This window comes from Rhinoderma darwinii, chromosome 1, assembly GCF_050947455.1.
Source record: "Rhinoderma darwinii isolate aRhiDar2 chromosome 1, aRhiDar2.hap1, whole genome shotgun sequence".
Taxonomy (NCBI): Eukaryota; Metazoa; Chordata; class Amphibia; order Anura; family Rhinodermatidae; genus Rhinoderma; species Rhinoderma darwinii.
This window is the reverse complement of record NC_134687.1, coordinates 180,591,791-180,615,249: the sequence shown is the minus strand read 5'-3', so window position 1 is coordinate 180,615,249 and position 23,459 is coordinate 180,591,791.

The following is a 23,459-nucleotide window of genomic DNA, read 5'->3' as shown; positions in this document are numbered from 1 at the left end:
ATTGACTGCCAGCAAAATAGAGGACCGGGTCTGTTGCCATATTTGCAGATAGTCCCCAAATGCAGAGTCAGCAGCGGGTACCTGAGAAGTAGTCGACACAGGAAGAGGAACTCTAGGATGTTGACTGTATACAATGTAGAATGGTGTAGAAGTGGTGGACTCACTCGTGTGGTTGTTATACGAGAACTCGGCCCATGGAAGAAGCTGTACCCAGTTGTCATGCTGCAAGGAGATGAAGTGGCAGAGATAATTCTTCATGATCTGGTTAATCCTCTCGACCATTGGACTATAGGTGACAGACTGAGGAAAAGTCCAATCTCACATCCAGGAGCTTGGGCACGATGTGAAGGGGCAAGCCATGCAAGCGGAAGATGTGCTGAATGAAGAAACTCGCCAGTCGAGTAGCCGAAGTTAAGCCGGTCAGCGGTAGTGCCATCTTTGAGATCCGGTCCACCACCACCCAGACAGTGTTGCATCCTGCTGAGGGTGGAAGGTCTGTGACAAAGTCCATCGCAATGTGCTGCCATGGGGCATTTGGTACAGGAAGAGGTTGGAGCAGGCCAGCAGGCTTGGAGCGAGTAACCTTGTTAGAAGCACACATCGTGCAGGAAGAGACAAAGTCCACAACATCTTTGGGGAGCGTGGGCCACCAGAAGTGACGAACAATCAGGTCTCGGGTCTTACGAACCCCGGTGTGCTCAGCCAGTTTAGCGCTGAGTCCCAGCGGAGAATTCTTCTCCTGTCTGCCAACCGAACAAAAGTCCTCCACGGAGGGAAGTCTCTAACCTGCAAAGGATGGGCAGTGACAATGCAGGACGGGTCTATGATTCTTTGAAGGGACTCCACCGTGTCATGCGTCTCAAATGACCTGGACAGGGCATCGGCCCTCACATTCTTGTCAGCGAGACAGTAGTGGGTGTTGAACGCCGTCTTCCACTCGTCCCCTTGACGGATTCGGATCAAATTATAAGCCCCACGCAAGTCTAATTTTGAAAAAATCCTAGCTCCTCGTATATGGTCAAAGAGTTTGGATATAAGTGGCAACGGGTATTTGTTCCCAACTGTGATCTGATTGAGACCACGGTAGTCAATGCAGGGTCGAAGAGATCCATCTTTCTTTTTAACGAAGAAGAAACTGGCCCCGGCCGAAGAGGAAGACTTTCGTACGAGACCCCTCTCCAAATTCTCCTTCATATAGGCCGACATGGATAGAGTCTCTGGCAAGGAGAGATGCTATACCCATCCACGGGGGAGAGAGGCATTTGGAACCAGTTCAATGGGGCAGTCAAAAGTCTGATGTGGAGGCAGCATCTCAGCCTCCCTCTTGCTGAAGACATCTGCAAACTGAGCAAAATAGCGAGGCAGTCCTGCCAGTGACTGAGTCAGAGGAGGCTGGACAGGATGAATCTGCAACAGACAGCGGCCGAGGCACTTGGAGCCCAATTGGAGAACCTCTCCGGAACTCCAATCCAGGACTGGGGCATGCAGTCGAAGCCAAGGCAGGCCCAGCATAACAGGATTGATTGCTTTGAGCAAAACAAGAAATTAAATTAGTTCAGAATGAAGGGCTCCAACTTGGAGCTTCAGCGACTTGGTCTTAGATACGATCGGATCAGGCAGAGGCAGTCCATTCACTGGGGCAACAGCCAGAGATGTCTCCAGGGGAACTGTAGGCAACTGGAGATGATCCACTAGCTCCTTTTGGATGAAGTTTGCCGCGGACCCGGAGTCCAGATAGGCAGAAACCCGATGCATCCTCTCGCTGGATGCTATGGTCACAGGAATGGCCAACTTGGAACAGAATGCTTTATTTGGTACCGTAGCACCTAGGGTTTACTCTCCAACCAATCCTAGGCACTGGGGTCTCTCTGGCCTCTGGGGACACAAACGCACAATATGGCCTCCGAGACAGCAATACAGACAAAACCCAGAAGTGCATCTGCGTTGTCTCTCCTGGGTAGACAATTTGACTCAGTCTATCTGTATAGGATCCTCTGGTAGGACGACGGAGGAGGATAGTAGGAATTGTTGGAAACTAGAATCCAGCCTAGGAAATCCTCTCTCCCAGAGAACCTCTTGGGAACGCTCCCGGATCCTCATGTCAACACAAGTGGCTAATAGGATGAGATCGTCCAGGGTAGGTGGCAGATCATGAGTGGCCAGCTCGTCTTTAATCCCAGAAGACAGTCTCTTCTAGAATGTGGCCACCAAAGCCTCTTTGTTCCAAGTTAATTCATCAGCCAGGGTACGAAACTGTATGGCATACTCACCCACGGAGAGGTCTCCCTGGTGTAGGGTCAGCAGGGATGCGGCAGCAGAGGAAACTCTCCCAGGTTCCTCAAATATCGAACGGAAAGTACGTAAAAAGCACTGCAAGTCACAGGTCTCTGGTCCCTGATGTTCCCACAGAGGATTTGCCCATTGCCAGTAAGGAGAGAGATGATGAAGGCGATCCTGGCATCATCAGAAGAGAAGGCACTGGCATGTAGTCTGATGTGGATCTGGCACTGATTCAGGAATCCCCGGCAGGCCCTCGTGTCTCCGTCACAGCGAGGAGGTAGCGGCAATAAGCATAAGGGATCGGCGCTGGTACAGATAGGAAGTGCAGCAGGAGGAACAGCAGGAATGGGTGCGTTGACGAATGTGGTTAGAGCAACCAGCTGATGAGCAATGGCGTTCACCGACAGGAGGAGTTGGTCTTGCCGTGACTGGAGGTCTTGCATCTCTGCCAGCATTGCTTGTGTCATCAAGGTCTCAGGTTGACCAGCGGGGTCCATGGCCTGAGCGTACTGTCCCGGTCTGTGGTTATGTGGATCCACTAGGCCGCACAGCCTTAGCGGGCAGGCAGCTGGCCAAACAATAGAGCACCTAGGGTACGTGAATAGTCCAAACAGTAGCTGAGGCTTTGGCACAGATGGAGGTGGGTGCAGCAGGTTACGCCAGACGTGGCGGATGACAAGCAGGTGCCACAGGTTGTGCCAGACATCGCGGATCACACTGAACATGGAAGATGTCACTGGACATGGCAGATGACAGCAGATGCAGTGAAACACGACTCCAACACTACAGGCTCAGGAACAAGAACACAGCACGGGATACAGGATACAGGTAACAGGGCACGGGTAACAACAGGAACTGGATAACACTAAGGGACCATTTGCAAGACTGACATGGGATAAACTAACAATGCTCAGGCAAGGATCGGAAGGGCAGGGCCCTTTTTATAGTCCAGGGAATCATGGGCAGTTGATGATGATGACTCCGATTTGTGTGCGTGCTGGCCCTTTAAGACTGGGCACGAGCGTGCGTGTGCACCCTACGGGACACAGCGGACCGGAGCGGAAGTGAGCACTGGCGTCTCCTAGGAAGGAGATACGAGCCAGCGCTCACAGATCCATGGCTGCGGCCGTCGGGGGGGGGGTGAGTATACCCGACGGTCCGCGGCCATGGACGCTGCACCAGTCACTCTCCCTCCCAAAGAAGATTGTAAGGCAGAATCATAGCATCTCCTAAACCTAATAAGTTACTAACTTTCATTATCGGAGAAGGTTTAGAACTTGTTTTCATTGTGTCAGACAGTATTTTCCACACACATATGGTTGCTTTTGTCAATAAATGTACTCTGTGTATATTGCCCTCTGAGTTATTATAGTGAAAAAGTGCTTGTGTTAATAAAGACTCAAATATTTCCTCTTCCACCGATAGATACATCTTAGGTGTAGAATGATTATGCCATTCGATAGATCTGCCTAGTTGAATTGCTTGATAATAAACCTGTTAGTAAAATGAGTAAAATGTATCCCTCCCAGATGTTTCGGTCGAGTCAAGGTAGTTAAGGCTAAACGATGCCCCTTCCCATTCTATATATAATTCAATAGCAGCAATCTGGGGTAAATAAATAGGCATAGACTGCATTAGATATGTCAGTTTAGGTATAAAGAGCATCTTTAGTAAATTGCTCCTACCTATCCAAGAAACATATGGGTGATTCCATGTTTTTATAATCGTTGAGATTTGGTCTAACAGTGGTGTATAATTGAGAGCAAACCAAGAATACGGGGTTGCAGAAATCTGCAAGCCCAGATATTTTATATAGGTGGAAGACCAGGGAAATTGAGATACGGTCTGGGCTGCAAGTATCATCTGAGGAGTACATGTGATGTTAAGTGCTGTAGATTTAACCAGATTAATCTTAAAGTTTGAGAGGTTATGAAAATGGTCAAATATATCTGACATTATAGGGAAAGATCTGTCAGGGTTTGTTGTAATAATGAAGAGATAATGTTTTCCTTTAGTTTTTGTGGAACTGAAACAAAATTAGCTAAACCTACATTTTACTGGAAAAAAATGTAGATTTAAATTTTCACAGCCTACTTCCAAAAATTTCTGCAAAAAACCTGTTGGGTCAAAATGCTCACTATAACCCTAGATAAATTCCTTGAGGGGTATAGTTTCCCAAATGTAGTCACTTTTGGGGGGTTTCCAATGTATTCGCCACTGAGGGTCTTTGCAAATGTAACATGGCCTCCGCAAACCATTACAGATAAATTTAAAATGCAAATGGTGCTTCTTTCCTTATGAGCCTTGCCGTGTGTCCAAACAGCCATTTATTACCACATATGGGGTATTGTTGTACCCGGGAGAATCTGCTCTACAAATGTTGGGGTGCTTTTTCTCCTTTAGTTTTTGTGCAAGTGAATAAAAATGAGCTAAACCTACATTTTACTGGTAAAAATGTAGATTTTCATTTTCACAGCCTACATCCAATAATTTCTTCAAAAAAAACCTGTGGTGTCAAAATGCTCACTATACCCCTAAATAATTTCTTGAAGGGTGTAGTTTCTAAAATGGGGTCACATTTTGGGGATTTCCACTGTTTTGTCCCCTCAGGGGCTTAATTTGAGCTCCAAATGTCAAATGGCACTCCTTCCGTTTTGAGCCGTAGCGTGTGTCCAAATGGCTGTTTATGACCCCATATGAGGTACTGTTGTACTCGGTGAGAAATTGCTCTACAAATGTACGGGTGCTTTTTCTCCTTCAGTTCTTGTGAAAATGGGGCAAAAAATTTGCTAAACCTACATTTCATTGAAAATAATGTCGAATTTTATTTTCACGGCCTAATTCCAATAATAACTGCAAAAAACCTGTGAGGTCAAAATGCTCACTATACCACTAAATAATTTCCTTGTAGTTTCCAAAATGGGGTCACTTTTATGGGGTTTTTACTGGTTTTGTCCCCTGGTGCTTCTTCGCTTCTGAGCCCTGCCGTGTGTCCAAACAGCCGTTTATGAATAATTTCCTTGAGGGGTGTAGGTTCCAAATAAGATTCACTTTTGGGGTGTTTCCTTTATTTTGGTACCACAAGACTTCTTCAAACCTGACATGGTGCCTAAAATATAATGTAATAAAATCCACTAGGTGCTCCTTTGCTTCTGGAGCCCTGTGCTTTAGTACATAAGCGCACTAGGGCCACATGTGAGATATTTCTAAAAACTGCAGAATTTGGGCAGTAAATATAGAGTTGCAATTTTCTGGTAAAACATTCTGAGTTACAGAAAAAAATGGATTAAAAATGAATTTCTGCAAATTAAAATGAAATTTTTCAATTTTACCCCTAATTTGCTTTAATTCTTGTGAAAAGCCTAAAGGGTTAATAAACTTCTAAATTCTATTTTGAATACTTTTAGGGGTGTCGTTTTTAAAATGGGGTGTGTTATGGGGGTTTATATTGTATAGGCCCCTCAAAGCCACTTCAGAACTGAACTGGTCCCTGTAAAAATAACCTTTTGACATTTTCTTGAAAATATGAGAAATTTCTGCAAAAGTGCTAAGCCTTGTAACGTTCTAGAAAAATAAAAGGCTGTTCAAAAAATTATGCCAATTTAAAGTCGACATATGGGAAATTTTAATGAACAACTATTTTATGTGGTATAACTATCTGTCTTACATGCAGATACATTTAAATGTATAAATATGCAAATTTTTGCAATTTTTCTCAAAATTTAGGTGTTTTTCACAAATAAATACTGAATTTATCGACCAAATTTTACCAGTAACATAAAGTCCAATGTGTCACGATAAAATATTCTCTGAATTGCTTGGACAGGTAAAAGCATTCCAAAGTCATTACCACATAAAGTGAGACATGTCAGATTTGAAAAATGAGGCTCTGTAAGGATGGTCAAAAGTGGCTGCAGCGGGAAGGGGTTAAAGGATCCCATGGATCGTAAGGCAAATGGACTGCTTAATAGAGCTTAATAATCATCTTCCGCCTTAATCTCTACCAACATTGCAGCCACGCCGGTCGCAAGTTTGATGTTCATCTGGTTGAATCAACTCAAAAATCATTTAGTGATAAAAACTTCCAGACAAGAAATATTAGATTCCCTACCCTTACTCAAAATGGTGACTGGATTTCTGGCAGACGCATCAGCCGAATCAGTTAGATTTGCTGCTGGGAACGAAGCCCTGTCAAACTCCTCTAGAAGAGCGTTGTGACTTGTCGACGGGAGATCCAAATATTTCTTTTTCTGGATCCCTGATGTTTGGTCCTGGATAACATGTTGGAGAATGCAACGGACAAGAAAAAAGGATTTCTGGAGGAAAGACTCAAGAAGATTGCCCAGTTTCTGAGATTTTGGCAACAACCGAGCTATAGAGGGAAAGGGAAGTCGGGTTGCTGGAGTTGCCCCAAAGGTGGAAGGGGATTTACCCCAACAATTCCTTTCCTTTCACTAAACAATGATGCCAGAAGTGTAGGGAGGAACTTCTACACTTCTATACCAGCTGGACCAAGATAACTCAGAATGTCTGTGAATGTCTATAGTCTTATGTGGAGAGAAATATGATAGGTAAAGTAAAAGTACGATATTATGTGAATAGTGCAGGGATTTACCTTAGTCAATGTATGATCCTGTATGGATGGAGCATTCATATGGTGGCTGACCGCTGTTGTTCGACAGTATTTTCTATTTATGTCTCGATGTAGGGTCACATGTGTTGCCTTGTGGTGCTTGGAACGCACAAGTGGAACGCAACGTGACCGGAAGTGGTTGTAGGACCGGAAGTGGTTGTAGGACCGGAAGTGGTAATCGGGCTGTGCTGAGTGCTGCTAACACATGGCTAATTAAAATATCGCCGTTGATTGGATTGTGAGGATAAACACAGCGCTGGGGACACATTTTGTTGTAAAGGTAAGATGATGTGTGTGCACTAGGGAATATATAGGTGATTACTGAATGTAAGAAAGAACACATGTTATGTTTAGGTGATTACTGAATGTAAGAAAGAACACATGTTATGTTTAGGTGATTACTGAATGTAAGAAAGAACACATGTTATGTTTAGGTGATTATTGAATGTAAGAAAGTACACATGTTATGTTTAGGTGATTATTGAATGTAAGAAAGTACACGTTATGTTTAGGTAGTAAAAGGACAGTAATGAAGAAATAGGTATATATAGAGTATAGCGTTAGTAGATAGGAGGTTAATGAACAGGCTAATGTGGAAGAGAATCATGTCAAGTAGAAAGGATACATGGTGCTGAAGAATATCCTGTATGGATCCTGAGACCTTGGATGATGTTATTAAGTCTGTAATAAAATGGCAGTAATTAGTATCATTTGCATAATTATGGACTGAATGTTATGAGTTGCTAAGACTACATATATATATATAAGTAGATCCTAAAGGTAGATAAAATCATTGATTAATATCTAGCGGCGAGTATTGAATATGTTACAAGAAGCTGCTGATTTCATATTCCCTATAGAGTCCCTTGGGATGCAGTGTCTGTAGCGTGTGGATCCAGTATGCCTCTCTCCGATTCAGTGTAAGTATTCTGTTTCCCCCTCTCCTGGGGATGGGTATGTGTTCTAGTACCTGGAAATGTAATTGAGATATATTGTGTTTTGTTGTGTTCAATGAAGTGGGCAGGAATGGGAAGGAGTGTATTGCCGCAGCGTATGGTGGATTTGTGCTGTTTAATGCGGTCACATATTCGTTGTGTGGTTTCTCCCACATAGGCTAGGCCACAGGGACATCTAATGATGTATATCACATAGTTGCTGTTGCAATCCAATGATGGAGGTCTTTGTCCCGTTTTTGCTCATGATTTCATTTACTGCTTTGATGCCCTTTTCATGTGTGATGGAGTTATATAAACTACATACATGCATGTTCTAATATCTGTAATATGCATTCCACGTGACAAAATTATTTTCTTTTCTTTTTTTGACTATTTGTAACCTATGACAAATAGTACCTATTGTACTCAATTACTTAATATTCTACTTTGCCTTCTCCATGTTACTGATGACATTCTGTACCAGCTGAACTTATACTTCTATAATATATGTTTGTGAATTCTATAGTGCCTGAGGAAGGTCATGGTATTGACCAAAACGTCGCACTGTCATTGGCTATAAATACTGTGTAATAAATTATTTATCTGCAAAAGAATTTCCACTTTGGTGTGCATAGTGCTTTTTCTCCATTGGATCGGGTTGGGACCCTACTTATGCACCCACGCCTTAAAATAGTGCTATCCGAACCTTGCTACAAAGATACAGCCTTTCGTAGAAACCAATAAATAATTCTGCCTTCTTTTTATCCAGATCCCAAAAAAATCAACAAGAACAAAGATTCCACACCTTGAATGTTAGGCGCGCGGCACGCCATTACCTTGAAAAAACATCCCCTTGGAGGCAAGATCAGAACCTGTTCATCTTGTTTGGGAGGAAGAACAAGGGAAAGAAAGCTTCAAAGAGCTCTTTAGCAAGATGGGTAAATTTTACCATACAGGACGCCTACAGCTCCCAAGGATTTTGTCCTCCTCCAGGCATAAAAGCTCACTCAACAAGAGCAGTTTCATTCTCTTGTGCAGAAAGAAGAGAAGCCTCTATGGATCAGATTTGCAGGGCTGCCACATGGTCGAACTACCATGCCTTCTGCAGACATTATACTAGATGTACTGTCAAATACGGATCTAAGCTTTGGATGGAAAGTCAATCAAGCCATAGTCCCTCCCTGAGCATTGTAATTTGGTACTGCTTCTGTAATCTGCAATGCTGTCATGAGGAACATCCTGAAAAGTGGGAATTAGTCCTACCGGTAATTGGTTTTCCAGGAGTCCATCGTGTCGGCACCCATACATTCCCTCCCATGATTTAATTTCTGATAATGTGCTGTTAACATGTCAGATATTATCCCTAAAAATATAATAGGGTTGCATCCATACTGGTGTAGTAATTGAAAAACACTGGTGAGTGGGTGGTGGGAGGGGGCTTTTAACCTATCTATCTTCCTGCCCCTATAGGGGTCAACAGGGCAACCTCCTATGGTGCTGTCATGATGGACTGCTGCAAAACCAATTAGCGCTAGGACTAATTCCCACTTTCCATGCTTCCCTCTGGTGCTCAGATTCCTGTTCCTGCTGCTGCTGAGCAAACAACTTGAAAATAGAGGCAATTCACCACTAAGACTGACCAACAACCAAGAAAGCTTAGGTGTTTTGAGTGGGAGCGTGTAAGGGCAGCTAATCCCTCTAGGCTCCACATCTACTCCCTGCGTCTCCCCTGTCCCTCATGTAGTATTTTTTTTTTCCTCTCCCAGTGTGTCACCTTTTGTCTGTGTCCATTATTGCTAGTTGGTTGGAGGTAGGAATTGGTAGTGGTGGTGCTATTTTGTGGACAGACTAAAAATGCTGCTGCCAGTTAATTCACCACTTTATGCATTTTCAACTGTACATCCATTATAGCAGCGCTTTCCCCCTTAGATGCCGTGGTGAATAATAATTTTGGCATCTAGGTGGTTAGACAGAGGGTGGGGGCTCAAGTCCTTTTATTGACCGTACCAAAATAAAGCATACTGTGGCACTTATAGACTGTTACAAAAAGGGCACAAGTAGTTTGTTGCATTTTGCGTAAGGCCAGTGAAGGGTCAGAATAGGGTGAAAGGTTGCAGCCAGCCACTGCAAGGACCTGCCCTGCAGAAATAAAAGAAAGGAGCACGGTGCAGCCAGGCAGGGGCGATCACATAAGAATCTGGTCGGTATTGTATGAGTCAATACCTATAAGCTCCAAGCCAGACAGAAAACCTGTTTCAGCAATAACTTCCATATATATCAACACTGGAAATAGAATACCTATCAAGACATATATAGACAATAAATCTAGAATATGAATTACCAGTAGTACAAATATAGCACTAGCCCATATATAAAAAAATATATTTACTAGAATATATAATAAAAACACATGTAGACCATCACACAAAATATAAAAAACAACACATAATAAAAATTGGTAGTGGTATGAGGGGTCACAATGCATCACATTACATATATATGTGAAAGGCGGTATAATATATAGACAGACACTGTACAAAAAAACACCTCTTAAATTACCATTATACAGACATGTAAACACTAAATAGGGAGTATAGGTAAAGAAGTGAAAACACGATGAGAGATCCAAAATCATCTTAAATATCAACCCATATTTTGCATGTTTGCCCCTCAATAAGACAAGCCACAGACCACAACCAAACACCCCCGACACACGTTTCGCCGTCAGCTTTTTCAAGTGGTAATGGTCAGTGAGGAGTCTTGGGCTTTAAATAGGAGGAACAGAATCATATGTTCCAATCAGAAAGTGCCCTGTGTATCACAACCAGGTGTAGTATAAACGAGTTATATTAGTTTAAGATACCTTGTGAGCAGCTCACATGTAAAAACATGCAGCGCTGCCCTGATCATATCCCCCCGGAAAAAAGCAGGGAGGCGGAGGACACAGGGCAGTGAATACACAGCATACAAGCGCTTGCGGCCATTTTAAGAAAGGGCATAATTGCCAGAATAATACATACCAGTTGATCTTGTTAGCACAGCGCCGCCATTATCTCGTCACCTCGGAAGAGCAGGGAGGCGGGCACCACTTATCCATGCATATACGCGTCTCCACGCTGCGCCGGGGGGAGGGGAGCAGGGCAGCGCATACACAACACACAAACGCTTGCGGCCATTTTAAGAAAGGGCAAAGTTGCCAGGATAATACATACTAGTTGATCCCATTAGCACAGCGTCGCCATGATCTCATCATCCCGGAAATGCAGGGAGGCGGGCATCACAAATCCATACATACCCACGTCTCCACGCTGTGTCGGGAGGAGTGGAGCAATACGGCGTCTACATGTTACAAAGGTACATACGGCCATATTGCGTAAGGGCAAGATTTGCCCATAGTATACATATTGAACTCTCCATACCAACGTAAATGTCAACCACTATAAATCAAGATAAGGGAGGAACACAATATGTCACAGACAAATATAAATAGAGGTTTTATAGAATGTTTAAGGGACATGTAAAAATTAATTAAACCACATATATCAAAATGAATCTATTGAAAAAACATCATCTATATCAATATAATATTTGTGTATAGAAATATATCATCATAACTATATATGAATACATCGAGGATCCTCAACTCAGAGAATCTTCCATATAGTCGTAAAAAGAATATAAATATAATAATAATATAAAGTAAAAATTAAAAATTATTAAAGTGAATCAAAAGAAAATATATATAAAGTAAATACACCCAAAACGTGACCACACGTGGATAAGTGCCAGTGAAAACTTAATATACAAACCTCCACCTCTGTAAAAAAAGATTTCATTAGAATCCACATAATATACAAAGTATGGACATTATAAAAAGTCCATTAGATATACGGATAAATATAATATTAGAACAACCTCCTGTAGATTATATGTGTATCTAGTAACAAATGTGATATACGAGGCCAGCACTCATGCCTCAATGTTGCTAAATACACACATCTACACCGTGTTCCAAATTATTATGCACATTGGTTTTAAGTGTCATAAACATTTAATTATTCGTTTTTCAATTAAACTCATGGATGGTATTGTGTCTTAGGGCTCTTTGGATCATTGTAATCAATCTCAGACACCTGTGATAATTAGTTTGCCAGGTGTGCCCAATCAAAGGAAAACTACTTAAGAAGGATGTTCAACATTATTAAGCAGGCCACAGGTTTCAAGCAATATGGGAAAGAAAAAGGATCTCTCTGCTGCCGAAAAGCGTGAAATAGTGCAATACCTTGGACAAGGTATGAAAACATTGGCTATTTCAAGAAAACTTAAGCGTGATCATCGTACTGTGAAAAGATTTGTGGCTGATTCAGAGCACAGACGGGTTTGTTCAGATAAAGGCATAATGAGGAAGGTTTCTGCCAGACAAATTAATAGGATTAGGAGAGCAGCTGCTAAAATGCCATTGCAAAGCAGTAAACAGGTATTTGAAGCCGCTGGTGCCTCTGGAGTCCCGCGAACTCAAGGTGTAGGATCCTCCAGAGGTTTGCAAGTGTGCATAAAGCTATTATTCGGCCACCCCTAAACAATGCTCACAAGCAGAAACGGTTGCAGTGGGCTCAGAAATACATCAAGACTAATTTTCAAACCGTGTTGTTTACTGATGAGTGCCGTGCAACCCTGGATGGTCCAGATGGATGGAGTAGTGGATGGTTGGTGAATGGCCACCATGTCCCAACAAGGCTGCGACATCAGCAAGGAGGTGGCGGAGTCATGTTTTGGGCTGAATCATGGGGAGAGAGCTGGTAGGCCCCTTTAGGGTCCCTAACGGTGTGAAAATGACCTCTGCAAAGTACGTAGAGTTTATGACTGATCACTTTCTTCCGTGGTACAAAAAGAAGAACCGTGCCTTCCGTAGAAAAATTATATTCATGCATGACAATGCACCATCTCATGCTGCAAAGAATACCTCTGTGTCATTGGCTGCTATGGGCATAAAAGGAGAGAAACTCATGGTGTGGCGCCATGATCCCCTGACCTCAACCCTATTGAGAACCTTTGGAGCATCCTCAAGCAAAATATCTATGACGGTGGGAGGCAGTTCACTACAAAACAGAAGCTCTGGGAGGTTATTCTGACATCCTGCAAAGATATTCAAGCAGAGACTGTCCAAATACTCACAAATTCAATGGATGCAAGAATTGTGAAGGTGATATCAAAGAAGGGGTCCTATGTTAACATGTAACTTGGCCTGTTAGGTTTTTTTTGATTGAAAGAGCTTTTGATTTCTGTAAATATGACCTCCTGATGCTGCAAATTCAGCAAATTATCATTTTAGTTCTCTTTACAACCTTTAAAATGTTTTGATCTCTGTTGTGCATAATAATTTGAAACAGTGCATTTTGAGTTTTTTACTTCTAAAAAAAAATCTGTTATCATTAGGAGATTTGTTCAATAAAATTTGCATTATACTCCAACGGTTGATGGCTTGAAGATTATACTGACTGTCATTTGCATCGACTATTTAGTAAAATCAGCGAAAAATAACGTTTGCATAATAATTTGGAATGCGGTGTATAAAGTGCAAAATTAGTGCATATTTTAATATTGGATATATAAATATCCACCATATTTGTAATTCATGCATGACACAATTTGAATAGCCATAAATAGACCATAAACTAAATTTTAAGAAATATGTATCCAAGGTGCATATAAAGTTAGTATGTTTTTGCCCAAAAGAAAGAAAAGAACCCTTGAAAAAGCTGACGAGAAAAATATATATGTACCTCTAATACATCACATACAGCAATGTTACAAACCCAAAAATAGAAATACAATAGACCACATCACATGTTGCAACAATTCAAGGCCAAAAATAACAATTGTATTGTATGAGGTAGTGGAGGCTCAACGGTGACCCACACAGGCAGGGACGGCGTTAGGAGGGGGCAAACTAGGGAATTGCCAAGGGCCCCCCTCCTCCTAGGGCTCCGGGCCTGCCAGTGGCTGCTACGGGGCCAGCACCGCCTGGCCCATAACATTCATGGGCCGGGCGGCATGGGCCCCCTCATGCATGGTGGTGTCGCTAGCACCGGGGTTCCTTACGGAACGGAGACAAACAGAAACCATTTGCAGCGGAAACATTGCCATTGAAATTAATGGTATTGCAAACGGAAGCTATAGTTTCCGTTTGGTTTGCGTTAATGGGTTCCCCTGTAAGGTGTGACGGAAGCCATCAATGGAACCACCGATGCAGATGTGAACAGGCCCTATTTCAGCATTTGGGACCCCACTTTTAACCTTGCCCAGGACCACACTTTGTCTAAAACCGGCCCTGCACACAGGCAGGCAGTGGTCACAGTCATGTGTTCTACCGCTTCTAAACAGGGGGAACTCCCACAGGGTCGAGGTTTCCAACCTCAGCATCTTTGGTCCCTTTGCAGATTTTCACTTAAATATTTACAAGACTTATTCCTCAATAAAGAAGATTGTACAGCACCCTCTTGGTGGCATCCTTACTGCACGCAGTCTGTAGACCTGTTTACAACTGATCTGCTGGAAATACATAAGCAATCAAATTAAGTAAGAATTTTTTTGCAGTTAAGATGTGATCCAGAATTCATTTTAAGCCATTTATTGGACCTTGTCATTAGGACAGATTGCCTTTAGGTTAGTGAATCTTTACAATGAAGGGTTAATGGGCTCAGTGGCTCTTTTAGATGACTAATAGTGGGATTAGAGGAAGCTAGTCCCTCTCCTATTTCTTAGTAGTCTATTCTACAGAAAAGTCATGTGACCTCTTCTGATGAATGGCTGAGTGGGTTCAAGGAAGAAGGGCCATAAGTGGCAAATTTATTTCAATCTCCTGCTTAGCACATTGGGAGGCTATGTATTTTTTCCATTTGTACCCACTTATACAGCAATACCTTTATTACTGTAAAGGACTCTGATCGAGAGGCAGATGGACACTGTGTGGATCCAAATCATGATCCACATCCTGTATTAATTGATTCAAGCCATTTAGGTTGCAAAAATTGATGTCCCTAAATTTTCCTTTGACGACGCTGAACCATCAGAGAGAGAGACAGAAAATGCAATCATGGATTCTATGGAGTAGCTGTGATGCAATCCTTAGATCCTGTTCACATCAGTCCAGGTTCTGTTCATCGATTCCGTTAAACCTTTCAGTCAGAGGAAACGATGAACGGAAAGCCCAATGGTAACTATCGCTTCCGTTTGCATTACTATTGATTTAAATGGTAATGCTTCCGTTGCAATTGGCTTTCGTTTGTGTACATTTTTTTAAAGAAACAATAGTGCTGTCGACTGCGATATTGTTTCCGTGAAAAAACAAAAACTTTACAGAATGGAAATAAACTGAAATGGATACATTACCGTTTAAATCAATGGTAATGCAAACAGAAGCAATAGTTTCCGTTCGGCTTTCCATTCATCAGTTTCTCTGATGCAAAGGTTGCTCTCTTTTGGCTTGCTAAACAAGTGGTTTGTATATCAAGTGGAGTTACAAAACCGGAGTTAAAAAGAGGAGTTAAAGCCCCTGTAAGTACTCTTCTTTTCTTTTACTTTAACAATTGTTCACAGTTTTTTTGTAAATGGGATAATGGACAGCAAGATTGGAGGTTTTCTTCAGTGCACAGTTTTCCCTATGTATGCACGACTGGTGCCGGAGTTCCAGGGTGAATACCTCTGTGGCAGATGTGAGCATGTTGTTCGCCTGGAAGCTCACATTAGAGATCTGGAGGAGCAAAATGCAACACTGAGGGCGATAGACAATCTTGAGCGTAGCATGCTGCTGACTGAACAAGCAGTTAGTGGGGTAGAACTGGAGGGTGAAGACATGGGTCAGCAGGATCAGGCAAGTAGCTGGATTAATGTAGTTAGGGGCAGTAGAAAGGGGTCAAAGAAAAGGAAGGCCAATCCTGTTTCTGATATTCCAAGCAAAATTGCTAAGTTGGGTGATGATGCGAGGGTGTCGGTTTCAGAAATGGCAGACCTAGTGGATACTGATCTCCCTAACAGCCGGGAGAAAAGCCCAGCTAGTAAGGCTGGAAATGCAGGTAAGGCAAGACAATTGGTAGTTGTAGGGGATTCTATTATCAGGAAGACAGATAGAATAATTTGTCACCAAGACAGCCTCAACCGAATGGTTTGCTGTCTCCCTGGTGCCAGGGTTCGGTATGTGGTGGAACGGGTGGATAAATTACTGGGAGGGGCTGGTGATCCAGCTGTCGCGGTCCATGTAGGTACCAACGACAGAATAAATGGTAGGTGGAGGAGCCTTAAGAATAATTTTAAAGAACTAGGCTACATGCTGAAGGGAAGGACCTCCAAGATTGTATTCTCAGGAATACTGCCTGTGCCAAGCGCATCACAGGAAAGGCAGCGGGAGCTAAGGGAGTTAAATGCATGGCTTAAGTCTTGGTGTAGAGGAGAAGGCTTTGGGTTCCTAGAGTACTGGGATGACTTTTCATTGGGGTACAAACTGTATTCTGCAGATGATTTGCACCTAAATGGAAGGGGTCCGCTGTGCTGGGGGAGAGAATTCTAGCTGGGGTGGCGGAGTATTTAAACTAGGGCTGAGGAGGGAGGTCAATGTAGAAAAAAAAGGGGTAGTCAGGTTAAAGAGGGGTCAGACTATATTGGTGTAGGGAGAAACAGACTGTGGGCAGAGGACTAGAGAACAGGATAGGGAGATCCTTTTGTTACAAAACAGCAATGAAAATGAAAATAAAGATGCCCAAATAATTTAAAATAATCACATTTCTGATAATGAAAGTGAAAAACTGAAAGGCAAGTTAAAGTGTATGTTCACAAATGCCAGAAGTCTAGCAAGCAAAATGGGGGAGCTGGAGGCCTTGGTACTGGAGGAACATATTGATATAGTTGGTGTTGCTGAAACATGGCTAGACTCTTCACATGACTGGGCTGTAAAGGATTATGAGGCCTCCTTTTTATTAGGTACCATGTCCGGTTTGAAGAGGTTTTATGGTGCCAAAACAGTGGAAACCCCCCAAAAGTGACCCTATTTTGGCAACTAGACCCTTTGAGGAATTCATTGTAGTTTTCATGGGGTGCATGCGACTTTTTGATCAGTTTTTATTCTATTTTTAAGAGTCGTGGTGACTAAAAAACAGCAATTCTACTATTATTTCTTTATTCTATTTGTTTTTACAGCGTTCACATTGCGCTATAAATGACATATTCACTGTATTCTGCGGGGCGATACGATTACGGCGATACCAGATGTTTATAGTTTTTTTTTATGTCTTATGGCGTTTGCACAATAAAATACTTTTTGTATAAAATCATTTACTTCTTGTGTTGCCTTATTCTAAGAGCCATAACTTTTTTATGTTTCCATCAAGAAAGCCGTGCGAGGACTTATTTTTTGCGTAACGAACTGTAGTTTCGATCATTACCATTTTTAGGTACATGCGACTTTTTGATCTCTTTTTATTCCATTTTTTGTGAAGTGAAGTAACCAAAAAATTGTGATTCTGGTTCGGTTTATTATTACTTTCTTTTACGGCGTTCACCGCGCGGGATAAATAACTAAATACTTTTGTAGTTCAGGCCGTTACGGACGCGGCGATACCAATTATTTATAGTTTATTTATTTATTTTTATTAATAATAAAGGACTGATAAGGGAAAAGGGGGGATTTTTACTTTTGTTACTTTTAATACTTTTAATTTCTTATTTTTACACAACTTTTTTTTTACTGTTTTTAAGTTTATTACTTTGTCCCACTAGGGGACTTGAGGGCAGGAGGTCCTGAACGCTATTATAATACACTGCACTACATGCGTAGTGCAGTGTATTAGAGCTGTCAGCTACTCACTGACAGCAAGCATAGTGGGTCCTGACTTAGTCAGGACCCACTAGGCTTCCGTAGATCGCATTGCTATTGTGTAGCAAGATGACGATGATAGCTTAACCCCTAAGAAGCCTCGATCGCTATTCAGCGGGGACACAGCGATCGGTCCCTGCTGAAGGAGCTGCGGCAACTGCTGTAGGAGACAGCAGCAGTCACAGCTCCTGTATGTGTCGGGAAGACGTCCAAAATGGCCGTTCCTCCCGTTCAGGCGAAATGGCCGAAATGACCGTTCAAGCGAAAACAGCTCCTGAATGTCAGAAGTTTTTGCAAGTACATTGCGTTTTTCGCGGCGTCTTTTACGGACGTTATTGGACTGTTTTTCAAAGGTGTCAATGAAAAACGTCTCCAAAAAGTCCCAAGAAGTGACATGCACTTCTTTGACACGGGCGTATTTTTACGCGCCGTCTTTTGACAGCGACGCGTAAAATTACACCTCGTCTGAACAGAACATCGTAAAACCCATTGCAAGCAGTGGGCAGATGTTTGTAGACGTAATGGAGCCGTCTTTTCAGGCTTAATTCGAGGCGTAAATTATGTCTGAAAATAGGCCGTGTGAACATACCCTAACTATGTAACCCACCAACGGAACCCGAACGCTGGTGTGAACAGGCCCTTAGGATTGTAACTTCGTTCAGTGATAACTGATTTAATTATTTAATTTTTTTATTTAGTTTGGTATTTGTTTAATTTTACGTTAGGTAATAGATTTTTTATATTGAACATGATATACATTGTACCCAATAACAAAACTGTATGATGTAAGCTCCACAATTTGGAGCGCTGTATAAAAAAAAACTCTGACCACTATAAATATATAAAGAAACTAATCAATGCAGAATGATGGATGTAATACGGACATGACGTTAAAATGTGGACAGTCACCCTAATATAAAGCATGGTTTTCTTAACACCTTATTGAACTATTTCTTCTGTGCGACATGATAATTCACACTGTTAAGATAACTCAGTTTTACCTGCAGTACTATGGAAAACCACATGTAAATGAATTTGTGCGAAATGTCAAAATTGTCCCCATTATAGCTGTATTATGCAACAAACGAGACCTTTCTTTTACTGATGATAAAAGTCATGCACAGGTCATGTAAAGTTAAATTATAAATTTCTCAGGATGCATTAAGCTAAGATCACATTCTGTTTCAATGTGCAGTGAACCAGATAACCAAATACTTATCATTGTTAACAAGCCCTTGTCTTTTGTTGTTCTCCTCTTCTGTTTTCGTTCCTCCCATTATTTCCTGAGCTCTTGGATTTCAATAAATTAATCTGATAAACAAAAGAATGGAGCATAATAGCTAAATAGGGTTATACCAGTTTTTCAGTTCTCTTGGTAAGTATATGAAAAAATATGTATATACCAATTTCAATTATATAATGAAGGTCTCTAAGGTATGTTCACACGGTCTATTTTCAGCCGTAAATGTCCCAAAAAACGGCTGAAAAATCGGGAGCAGAACGCCTTCAAACATCTGCTCATTGATTTAAATGGGAAATACGGCATTCCGTGCAAGAAGAGGCCGTACTGCAGACAAAAGAACAGAATAAGGGGAGGCCTCCATGACTGAAATAGATGGGAGGGGTAACGAGTTGGATTGGCCTATGGGGGTGGGGGATAAGCTAGTGGGAGGGCTAGTAAAAAAAGGGGTGGGGGGAAGTAAGGGGATGTACCTTTTCCTGTGCTTTCTCTCCCTCTCTTCGCCAGGACCCTGAAGCAGGAACATGTCCTTCCCCTCCTCTGCTTCTGTGATGTCGGATGCTGAGGTGCTGCAGCAGCTGTTGGCCGCGGCTGCTTCCAGGGAGCCGGGTTGGCTACAGCGGGAGATTGCGGCGCTGATTGCGGGCCTGGCGTCAGCTGATGTACGGGACGCATCGGAGGCTCGGGGCGCAGGCCAGGAGCGCTCCCCTGCAGCATCAGCTCCTTCGATGCAGGAGCTGCCGGAGGTGAGAACGCGTCGCTGGCGGGGGACAGGCGGGCGAGGAGAGCCTGTCTCCCCGATGACGCCGGATGCAGCCGGCACTTCCAGTGTAAAGTGCACCACGAGGCGCTCGCGACCTCCGGCTCGGCTGAGTCCGGAGGTGATCCCGCGGGCAGGGCGCTGCAGGAGGAGCCCCTCTGTGGACCCTTCAAGCCGGTCTGTGGTGCAGACGCCTGCTGCTTCGCGTGCCGGTCCTGGGAGGAATCCCAGAATGCGGCGGCGCCCGGTGGCGACGTCCACAAGATGGAGGCCTTCACTTCCGGCCACCCCTCCTCCTTCGTCCAGACGGGGCGGAAGTTTATCGGCGGCCCTGCATGGCGAGGTTCCAGCCAGATGGCCGGCTGGATCAGACAAAGAGATGACCGTCGGCGAAGGTGTCGGTGATCGACATCTGCGGTCGGTGGTGTGCGTGCCAGACAACAGGCACCAGGGGGCCGGTGCTTCAGCACAGCAGAGAGGAGTCGAGTGCCGTCAGGATGATGCTCCTTCCAGGAGCTGGAATTCCCCGTGCACACATTGTCAATGCGGACAACGCCACAGCGGGACTGGAGCATTTGATGATGGTGAGCGGCGGGCCTCTGCACGTGGACATGCGGGTCCGGCTGATGGGTACACAGCCCCTGGGCAGCCTGGTGAGTTGACTCCTACGTTACCTTTTCCTGCGTTATTAATGTCGGGTGTCGGGGTGGATGTAGTGGGGGCAGGGTGTTCTGGGGTTCCTGCGTCGCAAGCGCGTGGGGATGGGGATAATCTGGCGGACTTAGTGGGTTGTTTAAAAGAGTTAGTGGGGCGGTTAGGGGAGACACGCCCCCCGCGCAGGCGGTTGCGTCCCCGGTTGCGGTTTGGACGGATCAACATACTAGCGCCCAAATCCTGGGTACGGGAGTTATATCACCTGGGGAGGTGGGGGATGCGGTAGCGGTCTCGGTGCAGACGGAGTCGCCGAAAGAGGTGGATAGGGTGCGTTTAGATGATTGTGCACGGGGTGAGGTTTATGTGTGTTACGAGGGCCCGTTGGGAGCCCATTTGAAACAGGAGGTTAGAGAGCGTATTTGGAAAGACGAGTATGTTGAAATTTTTTCCCTTCTGCCTTTGGAAAAGTTTAATTTGGATAAGGTTAAGCTCGACGAAACTAAGAAGGATGAGGAGGAGAAGAGACGGTATCGGTTAATCCCGAAAACATTCGTCAATTGGTTGCAGGCTTTCGCGATATTGGCAAGTGTTATTGGGGAGAAGGCGCCGGACAATTGCTCGGCGCTGTTTTGCTACTTAGACGCGGTAGGGGAGGCTCATAGGGTTTATGGGGGTCAGGCGTGGTTCCTGTACGATGAACAATTTCATCAACGAAAGGCAGTGCGGCCAAACATCCGGTGGGACCACAAGGACATAGCCTTGTGGTTGAAGGTAACTGCGTTGTACAAGCAGGGTCAGTCCTTTCCCGGGAGCGGGAGCGGGGCGGGAACCTCGGCTCAGGCAGGGCAGGCGTCGGGCTCCAAGTTTGGAACATGTTGGCAATTCAATGAAGGCCAATGTAAATTCGGAGCCACATGTAAGTTTAAGCATGTCTGTTCCCATTGTAGCGGTCAGTCACATGGGGCGGCAAAATGCTTTAAAAAAGGGCGCCGACAAGGGGGAACAAGTGGGTCCTCTGGTCATGGGGGTGACGCCAGTGATGGTCAGAAAGATGGCCCCCTATCTAAGTAGATACCCCAACAAGGAAGGTGCGTTGCTGCTCAGTTCAGGTTTTAGTTCGGGTTTTATTATTCCACCCACGCCTCACGCGGTCCCTTTTACGCAGCGCAACTTGCGGTCGGCTTATCAGCATGCAGGGCTAGTATCAGAAAAACTTAAGAAAGAGGTGGAGCTGGGCAGAATGGCGGGCCCCTTCACATCGGTTCCGGTGCCGGATTTGGTAGTGTCACCCTTGGGCGTGGTGCTAAAGCGGGAACCGAACAAGTTCCGTCTGATACACCACTTGTCGTTTCCAAAAGGGTTGTCGGTTAATGATGGGATAGATCCTGACTTGTGTTCGGTCGTCTATACGTCATTTGATGCGGCGGTAGAGCTGGTATGCGGGTACGGATGGGGGGCCTTAATGGCAAAGACTGACATCGAGGCAGCTTTTCGTTTGCTGCCGGTGCACCCTGACAGCCAGCGGCTTTTGGGGTGTTACTGGAACGGGGGATATTTTGTTGATCGTTGCCTGCCAATGGGCTGTTCTGTGTCGTGTGCGTATTTCGAGGTTTTTAGTTCCTTTTTAGAGTGGGTTGTTAGGAGTGTTGCGGTTATACATTATCTCGATGACTTTTTGTGTGTCGGTCCGGCGGGTTCGGGAATGTGCGCGAACTTGCTGGAGATGGTTACGTGGGTGTCCCGGGAATTTGGGGTCCCTTTGGCGGCTGACGTCATCCATTTGTTTTTTAGGGATTGCTATAGATTCGGTGAAAATGGAATGTAGATTGCCGGAGGATAAGCTGGTGGCTTTGCGGTTGGAGGTGCACAGAGTGTGTCGGCTTAAAAAGATCACGTTACGGGAGTTACAGTCGCTGTTGGGGAAGTTAAACTTTGCCTGCCGCATCATGCCGATGGGTAGGGTGTTTTGCCGTCGGTTGTCAGCTGCGACGGCGGGGGTTAAGGAGCCACATCATTTTATCAGGTTGGTTGCTGATCACCGAGAGGATTTGCAAGGATGGCTTCATTTCCTGTCTACATACAATGGGCGCTCCTTATGAATGTCTCAGGCGTTGGAGAGTTTCGATATGGAGTTGTTCACGGATGCGTCGGGAGCGGTGGGTTTTGGAGCGTTCTTTGGAGGTACGTGGCCGGCCTCATGGGTGGAGGCGGGTTTGACGCGTAACTTGGCCCTGCTCGAACTATTTCCCATCGTGGTGGCAGTCACCATTTGGGGGGATAGGTTCCGGGACAAAAAAGTTCGCTTTCATTGCGACAATATGGGGGTTGTTATGGCAATAAACAATGTGTCAGCGTCGTCTCCTCCGGTTATTCGCTTGTTAAGAAAGTTGGTGCTTACTTGTCTGCAGTTGAATGCGTGGGTAGTGGCGGTGCATGTACCGGGGGTGGAAAATTGTATCGCTGACGCGCTTTCTCGCTCACAGTGGGGTCGTTTTCGTCAGTTGGTGACGGACGCGGACTTGACTGGGATGGACTGTCCCACTCATCTTTGGGAGCTGGTGTACGGGCTGCCGGTGCCTTGATTGAACGATCCCTAGCCAGATCGACGTGGGCAGCATATTCCGCTGGATGGCGTCAGTAGGAAGAGTGGATTAGGTCACTGGGGGATGTGGTGTCTGACAATGACAGGATTCTTGCGGTGCTGTTTTGGCTGGGGGAGGCATTTTCTGCGGGTTGCACGGTTGCCAAGGTCAATCGCTTTATGGTGGCCATTGCTTTTGGTTTGAAGCTCCGGGGCTTGGTGGACGTCACAAAGCATTTCTTAGTGAGCCAAGCATTGCGGGGTTTGAGAAAAGGTGTGGTGGTACGGGACAGGAGGCGTCCGGTGTCATTTCAGTTGCTTTGTGAGTTGGGCGATGTGGTGTGGCAGGTGTGTAAATCACCTTCTGAGAGTAAGCTGTTTCGTTTGGCTTTTTCCTTTGCCTTTTTCGGGGCTTTCCGGGTGGGGGAGCTGGTGTCCCCTAGTGTGTCTACGCCGGGAGGTGTGAGGCAGAATGATGTGGATGTGTATGAGGATAGAGTGGAGATAG